This window comes from Acanthaster planci, linkage group LG21, assembly GCF_054643075.1.
Source record: "Acanthaster planci isolate LZ-2023a linkage group LG21, COTS_SCS, whole genome shotgun sequence".
Lineage (NCBI taxonomy): Eukaryota > Metazoa > Echinodermata > Asteroidea > Valvatida > Acanthasteridae > Acanthaster > Acanthaster planci.
In genome coordinates this window covers 5,941,216-5,950,907 of record NC_141797.1, presented here as the reverse complement: position 1 = coordinate 5,950,907, position 9,692 = coordinate 5,941,216, and the positions used below count along the sequence as shown (strand labels likewise).

The 9,692-nt window shown below is 43.7% G+C and overlaps 1 long non-coding RNA gene across 1 annotated transcript; it reads right to left on the bottom strand.

Moving 5' to 3' along the window:
• Positions 1–223: 223 nt before the first annotated feature.
• Positions 224–2,899, bottom strand: LOC110989778 (uncharacterized). Its single transcript, XR_015423658.1, has 2 exons — positions 1,625–2,899; positions 224–1,235 (listed from the first exon to the last, which is right to left on the bottom strand). It is a non-coding gene; the product is annotated as an uncharacterized LOC110989778 (long non-coding RNA).
• Positions 2,900–9,692: the final 6,793 nt, after the last annotated feature.

Below are 9,692 nucleotides of genomic sequence, written 5' to 3'. Positions count from 1 at the left end.
AAGTGGATTTTATCCCTACTTCATTTAGACCAATGGGGGGGGTTTGCAGAATAGGCATCATTATTGGCGAGTGCAACATTTAACAGTAATGTACGTGCAAGTGGATATGCACAAAAATGAGGTGGTAGTGGTGGTTCGGGGGGGGGTGTTTTGTTTTCTTTTTCCCCTCCATAGCCACTCTGTTCTGGGGGAAATACTCGACAAAAGGTTGCCCTCAAATTGGCCATTTTGTAGTACATTGGGTTAAATTTCACTGAGACTGACTTCAAACATTATTTCCAAACGTTAACAGTTTGTATAGCAAGTGCTATGAAATTACCAATAAATTTACCTATAGCTAAAGTTTAATGCAAATGGCCGAAGGAAGCTACATTTTCACATTAAATCCTTTACAGATATAATTAGGGGGGGTGTCACACTGTAATCTCTGCATGCATCTTTATCTTTAAGTAGTGAAATCAGTGTACATAAGTCTTGGTTATCAACAATAAATGCTTGTACAGCTGCAGAATTGGATCGAATAACTATAGTCCATACAGTTATTAATGCTGCGTGACTTCATTTTCAGTTAGAATAAGTGATGCGAAGCAGCGTGCACATGGTGGAACACCTTTTTGTTCATCTTCAAGAATTTGATGGTAGAATGCGAAAACATTCCAACGCACTGACATCATCTCAGTTTCCCTCTCATCCACACTTCCACCCTGAACAAACACTAATGGATGCTTCCCGGTGCAAAAAATGGGGGTATCTTTTTCGAGAATTAAATCTTGTGCAAAGTGTGACTTGGGAGCTGGGAGGTGAACAAGCTGACCTTCCAGTAACAGAAGCAAATCGTGCCATGGTATGATTTTGGAAGTCCAACGAAAGTCGTTCAGAAATATGACTTCAGCCTTATCTGCACCGACCCATGCAAAAGTGGTAGTTGCCGGGTTGGTAAATGTCTCATAGATTTTATTAAGTGGATCGAGTAAGAAGGTTTCCCACAGTTTGCAGGACCAGTAATCATGGTGTTGCGATATTTTCCCCTACCCTGGTCTAGAAGTGTTTTAACCGGATCACCAAAGTTTCTTTTAGAAACACCGTTGTTAAGAAAAATATCTTCAGCACATGCTAGCCACTCCCCGTACGTTACAAACACATTCGTCATTGGCGTATGCCCTTTGTAGAATTTGAAGACGGTTCAGTCTAGATCTCTGCAGTAGCTCTTCCGAATGTGCCAGTTCCCAGGCATCCTGAAAATACATGAAAACACAAATACATGTAATGCCCAACTGATTAGGAAAAATTCTAACCAGATAGATGGTGAGCAATGTTAGAATTATTTTATGGGCGAGGGGCTGGAGATTTAGAAAGTCCTTAACCTTGGGGGGGGGGGTGGAAATATAGACGGCCTTTAGCCGGAATTATTCGGGGGGGGGGTGTAAGGGCTTGAGATATAGACTGTCCTTGACGGGGGGGGAATGCAGATGTTTAGGGCCCCTTAAGCTTATTTGGGTTTTTTGGGGGGGGGATTAGGTTACATTTTTTTGGGGGGGGAGTTTGAAACCCATTACACATTTCAGGCTTACTAGAAAATTTAGAAGTCGACCTATAACGGGAAATCATTGTTCATTTGGCCTACCTTGAGCACTTGGTTGACGACTTTTTCACCTCGGTTGATGATGAATTCCGCTAAGTCGGTTTTGCCCAACACTTTTTGTTGGTGGGCGAAGGCCAAGAACTCCATACGCGTCTTGAGACCCTTAGACACGGCGAGTTCGCCCACTTCGTAGGCCGAGAGGCGGGAGCGCTTGCTTCTCTTTGCGGGTCGTTCGGCGCTGCTGTCGGGCTGGACCGCTGTGTGGCGGACAGCTGAAGCAACGGCTGGGCCAGCGACTGGATTGCATGTTGGTCTTCTTTCATGACGTAGTGCCACGCCGTGAAGTAGTTGTCGTGGTTACCGGAAAAGTTCACTTTTATACCGTGTCTGTACTCCAGTATGTTGCGTACTTGTAACCAGCGCCTGGCAACTTGAAGCTTAATCGCCATGTGATAGTGAAATCCCCCGTCCAAGTGACGCTCTTTGGAGCAACACCAACACATCGGTGAAGGGTGGTTTAAAGTCTGGAAAGCGGCAAGGACGAGCTCCGCAAAAGCCTCACGATTTGGCACGAGTTCCTCCTGCGCTCGACTATAAGTTATCAAGTACACTTGACGCACTTGACGAGTGCCCAGTGTCGCCGTGCCAGGTCTGTCCGACATGACGCCTATTCTGCAAATGCCCCCGAGGGTTGAATTCACCAGTGCCTTTTATACGCTAAAGTCGAACAGCGACACAGGCATGTCCCTCCTGTTGACGGTCCACCTGTGCGGCCGACCTACTTGGCGCCATGCCAAATTTCATGTTACATAACTGGGGTACATCGAGTGTCTTTACCACGAACGGTCAACAGTTCGAAAGAAATATAATAAATGTGTCACACTGAGGTTTTTTTTCCGGAGCAGTGCTCCGATTGGGAGGCTGGTGTCTCCCAAAATGGCATTGAGAAATCGGAACTGTACGCCCCTCCAAAACTTTCCCAGTTTCCCTAAACGCTAACGGTCAACCCTTTAAGTAAAATAGAGAGTAGATGATTCTATCTTTCTACTTTAATTATATGGTTAATCGTCGATGAGAACAATGGTAATTCTCAGTACGTGGGACCAAACCGATAAGTAATGGTATTATGAACATTAATGATGGCGTAAAATGACTTTCACGGGTGATATTCGTTAGGTGAGGAATGGGCTGGGGTTAATTTGTCAGGGGTAAATCATGATGCCCTCCCCGGTCTACCGTTGCCGACACCGCCCATCCCCCGACCACCGCAACAATTTGACATCAAGCCCTCTAGGTCTATATAATTATAAGGGGGTGGCGAGTTGCCTTCGTTCAATGGTGACTATGTTGCGTGCCCCCGGTATACGTGCGTGTGTGTGTGAGAGGACTTTTTCACAACTTTGCCTGAAAGTTTAACCCCCATATTTGGGAGATGAGGATGGCATCTCCCTTTTGATGTTGGCACCATTTACATGTAACCTCAGCTTTTCCATCTTTCGTACATCAGCATTCCGGTTTGCCATTGTTGAAAGTTAAAAAAAGTGTTTCAGAGCACGGGTGGGACGTTGACACCCCCCAAAAAGAGCTGGCGTTGGACTGGCCTGCTTTACTTCCCTCCACAAGCTTATTTATAATGTGCAGAATGTATTCCACCTGCCATCGTTAATAATAAGCATCATGTTCATTGACACACAACACTCAAACCCTACCAAGACACAACGCACGCTTAACTCTTTGAGGGTGCTGTACCTAGGTGATGATATCCACTTGGGTAAGGTTTAATAACTCCTTTACTGCTGTATCATAGTTGTCACAATTTCAATGGGAGCATGAAACATTAGTGAGGATGGAATGATATCTCCATATAAAGACATCGTGTGTATGCCTTGGGATACAACCATTTTTAATCTATAAATTGACATGTTTAGAAACCCCATATAGTTGTTGACAACATTGCAAATAAATATGATTTTTTGAAAGTTACAATTAATCATGATGCTTGTCGGGCTTGGGGGCTAGTAAAAATTATCCAGTGTCAGTCCTTAATCTCTTTAACCTTAACCATGTACTTGTGATGGAAAGCACACATCAAGACCATCAGCGGGTTAAGTTTCAGAAAAACACACAAGTTTGCAGCCCTGTACACTTAGAACTCTGCTGCTCCTGGCACTGCTGTGAATGTGCTCCTTCATCCATTGTTTATCATCCAGGTGGTGGAATCTTCTGAATAATTTCAAGGCAGTTGGGTTGCCTAATTCTGACTCAATTAAATGGAGTGAGCTTGACCAGCTCAGTAATCTACAAGATGTAACAGGACCCAGCGGCGGCGGAACGATTTTCAAAGGGGGGGGGCAGTTGTTAGACTGATTAATAGGCCGATCCATTAAGCCCCACCACATTATAAGCCCTGCAAAAAGTGTGGGGGCATGCCCCCAGTCGAAAAGGGGGGGGGGGCACTGCCCCCCTGTCTCCCCTGCTTCCGCCGCCAGTGACAGGGTCACATAGAGTTGTTCTAGGGTTGTTTACATTTTAAAATCGGTGTGCTTTCAACCCCACACAACAGCAGGTTCCTATGGCTTGTCGTAGACTGCTTAATCATGCTAGTCATATCATTTCATCCATGAAACCACTGTTGTCTTACCATTTTAGTTTTATTTTAGTTATTTTTTCTTTTTTTAAATTTTATTTACTGATGTTTTAATTCAATTTTGTAAATGTTTCATTTTTAATTATTGTTTTCATCTATTTGTATTTTTCTTTTATTTTCAATTTCTTTATTTCATTTTGTTAAAAACATAATTTTGTTGTTATTTTCCTTGTAATTTTGCCCTGACGTCAACAGATATTGTGCCTACATCTTTGCTAACAATGATTAAAAGCTCAGGTGCATTGCTTTCAACTACTAATCGTTCCTGCGACATTATTTTGCCAGTCAAAATGTAAGCATGATCCTACCCAAGTAAGTCATTAAGTAAAAGTGCATGGTGATGTGTATTTCTTTTGACCTTCGTTACTGTAAGAGCCCTATAGATGGATCCCAATACGACGCTTTTAGCGTCGATCTGCACACTTCCGCGTTTAAAAACGAGGCTGTATGTGTCAGCTTCAATTCTTACTACGATCAGATGATTGAAAGTAAGGAGTCAAGACACAAAATACATAAAGGTATGTTAAATTCAGACTTCTCAGACTGCACATTTTTGTGGAAGAGTCTTCCAGGATGACTCGACACGTAAAATAAAAAAATAATGGCAATTTACAGTGAACTAACGTATCTGCGATGGACGTGTATCTGCATGTGCAGTGGGCGTGGTTTAAACTGAAGTGACATCACACATACGAACCGGATGCTGCATGTACTGTGTCGACTCCGCGGGTGTGCGCGAAGAGGTTCAACACAGAGAGCTTCGGTTTCGATGCGGATATGCGCAGACGGCGCTAATTAATGTGAAATCCATCTATAGTTTAGCGTCTTTTTGGTTTGCGTGCAGCGAGTTTGGATTTGGGTTGGGAATGGTTTGAGCGCCGCCGTCAGGATAAGATGGTCAATTTGGGCTGTGTTAGGTAGCAGGCTTTGGGTTTTTGTTAGGATTTGCGGTTTGGGTGAGCTTGAAGTTTGGTGAAGTGGCTGGCGCTGGATTAGGATGGGCTGGTCACCGCTGGATTAAGTTGGGTCTTGTCAACTTATGTCGGGTTCAATGAGTCATTGTTTGAATAGGCCTTTGGCTATTTTTTTCCTGGATCTGTACGATGTGTGTGATGCAGAATAAATGACAGCATTATAAGCAATGACATGGGTGACACGCTGCTTGACAGTGTTACGGCTGTTGCATTGCTGTTCCTGCCGTGTTCGATGCTAAGCATCCACATCACCAATATTCCTAAGCCTGTAGAATATTTTTTTACTTGTATTATTGAACACCAGTAACCAATATTAAGTCTGGTTTGGTCCCGCTTAAAGGCGTGCAGAGCAATAAAGCGCAATGTGGGCAAATAATACCGCGAGAGAGTTTGAAGGTTTTTAAAGCTGTTTGCAGGTTTTACAAATGGAAATTAAGGCACGATTAGGAACATTAATTAGTATCTTTCAACTGGATTAAGACGTGACGAAGATATTGGATTAACACTAAGGTTCCATTAATCTTATTATTTTCTTTCAAAACAAAGCACTGGTTTTGAATGGATTGACACGGGTACCTAAAGAAAGAAAGAATAGGAAAAAAGTTGCGCTTGTTTTTATGTGGATTCTACCAACAGGGAGTCCAGAGATCACATTCCAACTGAATTGCTCACGTCAATGGAAGGCAGGATACGATCTTACAAAACAACAGTCACCCAACGTGGTGGTGGAAAGAGGAAATGAAGTTGGAAAAAAAAACAGGGAGATGAAATTTCACACCAAGCCCAACTTGTTTCTCACTCTGTACGGATCAGATGCGTTAGGTATATAACTCTTAATCATTTCATAGTAGTCTTAGTCAGCCACGGCAGTCTTCACCTCGAAAGCAGCACTGAAAATGTGCTTCTTTCTCTCTTTTTGATCTCCCCGGCAAACTGCAAAGTTGATGTGCGCAGAGTTTTGACCACGTGAAGGAGAGCGGGGGTAACTTGGCTCAGGCACACGATCCCGCTCCCGGTTAAAGATAGTTGTTGGCTGTCGCGCTGCAAAACAAAATAGGCCCTGGTGTAAAGATCTGAGGAAGATGGAACTCCGTTCACTAGACACGCTAGATCGACAGCAATGGGGGAGTATCAGGAGAGTTGTGCTGTGTTGCGCTCTTCTCCTCACTGCGGGTACCTGGAGTTACTGCACTGGAGTGAGTGCTATGGTGATGACAAGGGGTGACGCATATTATCCAGCCGATGAATATGTTACTGTCAACGAAGGCGAAACGCTTGCGATGCACTGTGCTGCATCGAGGAATTATTTGCAAAGCGTTTGGTGGGGGAAGCTACTTACATCCACCAACACTGACTGGCTGACGGAGGGTACCAATGTTCACACGAGTGATACCCGAGTGTTTGTTGAATCGTCGAGTATTTATTACAACTGGCAGGTTTACGACGTTTACTCCATACACATTACTCGCGTAGCCGCTTCAGATCAAGGGAGATACATATGCTATGTACGGTGGTCCAGTGGGACTTCATATGGAAACGTCTTAGTATCTGTGAATTCTTTTCCGGAAGATGATCCAGTATGCTCCGCAAGTGAAGTGGACACATCAACGGTACGCGACACCACAGTGCGCTGTGACACAGCGCTTGGGAACCCAGGAGTGAATATTACTTGGATGATCCAAGAAACGGGTGAAGAAGTGACAGGTAGTATTTGGGATTACCGGATCGATGACCAAGACCGCCGCCAAGGTGTCTTAAACTTTCGACAGCGGGTGCATCATCAAATTTTGGTTTGCACGGTGACCAGTTCTGCCTTTCCAAGCCAGAACCGCACGTGCTCCATCGGTCCCATGCCGGAGTTGTCCTCTACGGAAGGTCCAATCACAACGGAAATATTTGATGAGACAACTGTAGAAACAGACAGGTCTCATACAGTGACAACGAAGAGCAGAACAGCTGAAACCACGATTCCCCCCACCGAACTCACGGGACAGAGTATAGATTGCCAGACATTCCCTTGCAAGGATGCCAAAGTTACAGGAGTAACGATGATTCCAAGGGATCTTGAACCTCCTAATACTGTCATTTCTTCGGCCGATATTGGAACTGTGTCAGTAGCCGTGGCAGTGCCATCTTTTGTCCTTTTTCTCATTTTGTTAGTGGGCATTTTGAAACAGAGGAAACGGTTAAAGCGAAGACAGAAACAGAGCAATCGGGAACCTGGACGGAACGCTGGGGTCGTCATCCGGAACTCGGCCCCGCAAACGCTCAACACCCTCATTGAGATCCCCAGGAGAGGAGATTCAGCGTGTAACGAAATCTCCCCGCCCGGGGGAGAGTCCTGCAACTTGCCGTATGAAATGGAGCTCCATCCTGCTGGCCCATCTGCCTCGTACACAGAAGCGTCAGAACGAAATGATGTATCCAAGGGGTTCTGCGTTACATACGAGACCGTTCAAAGGGACAACAGCGACACTGACTCTGTGATCCAAGAAAGTGGCAATCTCTACGAACACGCCAACATCAGTGGTACCAGTGTGTCAAACACCAGATGTTGTGACACCGAGGACGGAGCGTTAGATGACAGTGACAAGATTAAATCTGAGGTGTCTATTTACGAGTCTGAAGGAATGGTGGATAATGTCATATATGAATCTTACGATGGATAAACTCACGCAATCTGCCCCGATTCCAGCGTTAAAACTAGTCTTATTGTTTCAACGCTTTTTAAACGTTCTCCTGGTAACACTGGATGTTGTAGATGTTGTGGTGTTGTTACTAACCCAAAGCTGAACACGATGTGGCGTAATAAGTGAATAGCGAAGTAGCTATGGCGGACATGGGGCACCCCTCCCCCTTTGTCAGGCTTTTGCCGGCCTCCCTCCTGCTCAGAAATTAGAGAAGGAAACAAATCTGCTGTCAGCCTTGATCATTGTTCCTATGTGACCGAACCCCTTGTTACGAGGGCCCCCTCTAGACAATGAAGCCAAAGTGACCCCTTCAAATCGTTTAATGGACCCCTGTTACGCCACTGAAGGTCAGATGGGGTGGGCGGATATGGTAGAATAATATTTGGGTAGTACAACAAAACGTCAATGATTTGGTTTGGATACGTGGCATGCACAGGGGTACTCATTCAAATGACTCTCTCTGCAAAACCCCTTGTAACAGCAGTCAACGGTTGAAATTTCAATTATTAATGCCAACGCACAATGTAAGTATGATTAGGAATGTATCAGTCAGTGAATGGGACGTGCTAGAAGCCGTACTTTATACAATATCCAAGGCCATTTCCTCAATTGTCCCTAATTTCAAAGAAGGAATGAACAATACGCCAGTTTCCTTTCACACACGGGGCATGCAGGGGAAACATATGTAAATACACTTAAGTTTAGATAAATAAATAAATATGTCTTACATATCAGTGATCCCCCAAAGAAGCAAAATTTTAAATCAAAGCTGAGGTTGAGACATGACTTCCACACATAACTGTGCAAAATAATGTCCTTAATGTCCAAAAAAAGCAAAATAAAACAAAACAAAACAAAAGAGGGCAACTATAAAGCCTAACAAACCAACAGGCTTCTTGCTAAAGCACCCTTGGAAACAAAAATAACACTGAAAACAGTTCCCCATTAAGTAAAGTTTTTCTGTCAATAAAACACAATCGTAATCCTATCCCATCCCCAATTGTAGTCTGTTCAAATGAACTACAAGTACCTGTTTCCAGCTGAATCGTGCTATGATGGATCGACGCGAGGAGAAAACTTGAGTCAATTCACCAATCTCTTGAAATATTTGTGCGTGATATGTGAATTTATTGTTTTGTATGCGAACAGATTTATTTCTATTGATGTGTGGCATCCCTGGCTGTTTTTAGAAATAAACCTACTGTTAAAATATCGCTTTAAATCCTGCGATGATTCACATAAATTAATCCATGTGAAAGATTTGTGAATTACGTATTATGTTGAATGTGAACAGATTTGTTGATGAATAGAATTCCTTGGATATGATTGACATAAACTTACTCTTTAAAGCTTTATGATGAATTATAATCAACCAAATTTTATTCATTTATCCGTTTAAAGCCAAATATACTTTTCTCGAACGCAAATGATATTTTCGTTTGAAAATTTCAACGACAATTTATTTTACTATATGTCTCGCTACAAACCAATTTGAAAGAGTAAACTCCAGCTCCAGCCCTGGTTTGTATAGTGACCATCGACCAGGTCTTCATTTCCAAGACACTAAAGGACTTGCTCAGAGGCAGATCTAGGATTGTTTAGCTGAGAGTGGGAGGGGGTAATTGTGCGTTGGGGGTTACTACATGTAGTTGTCACTGCTGGTAAAGCCGTCCAAACTCTGGTGTGTCCTTAACCGTGCATTGCGCGCAAAATAAGCGGTTTTCCAACCTTTTGATGCAGGTCCTTAAAATTGTATGGGGGTGGGTTAACACCTACCCCCCTGGATCTACGCCAGATGC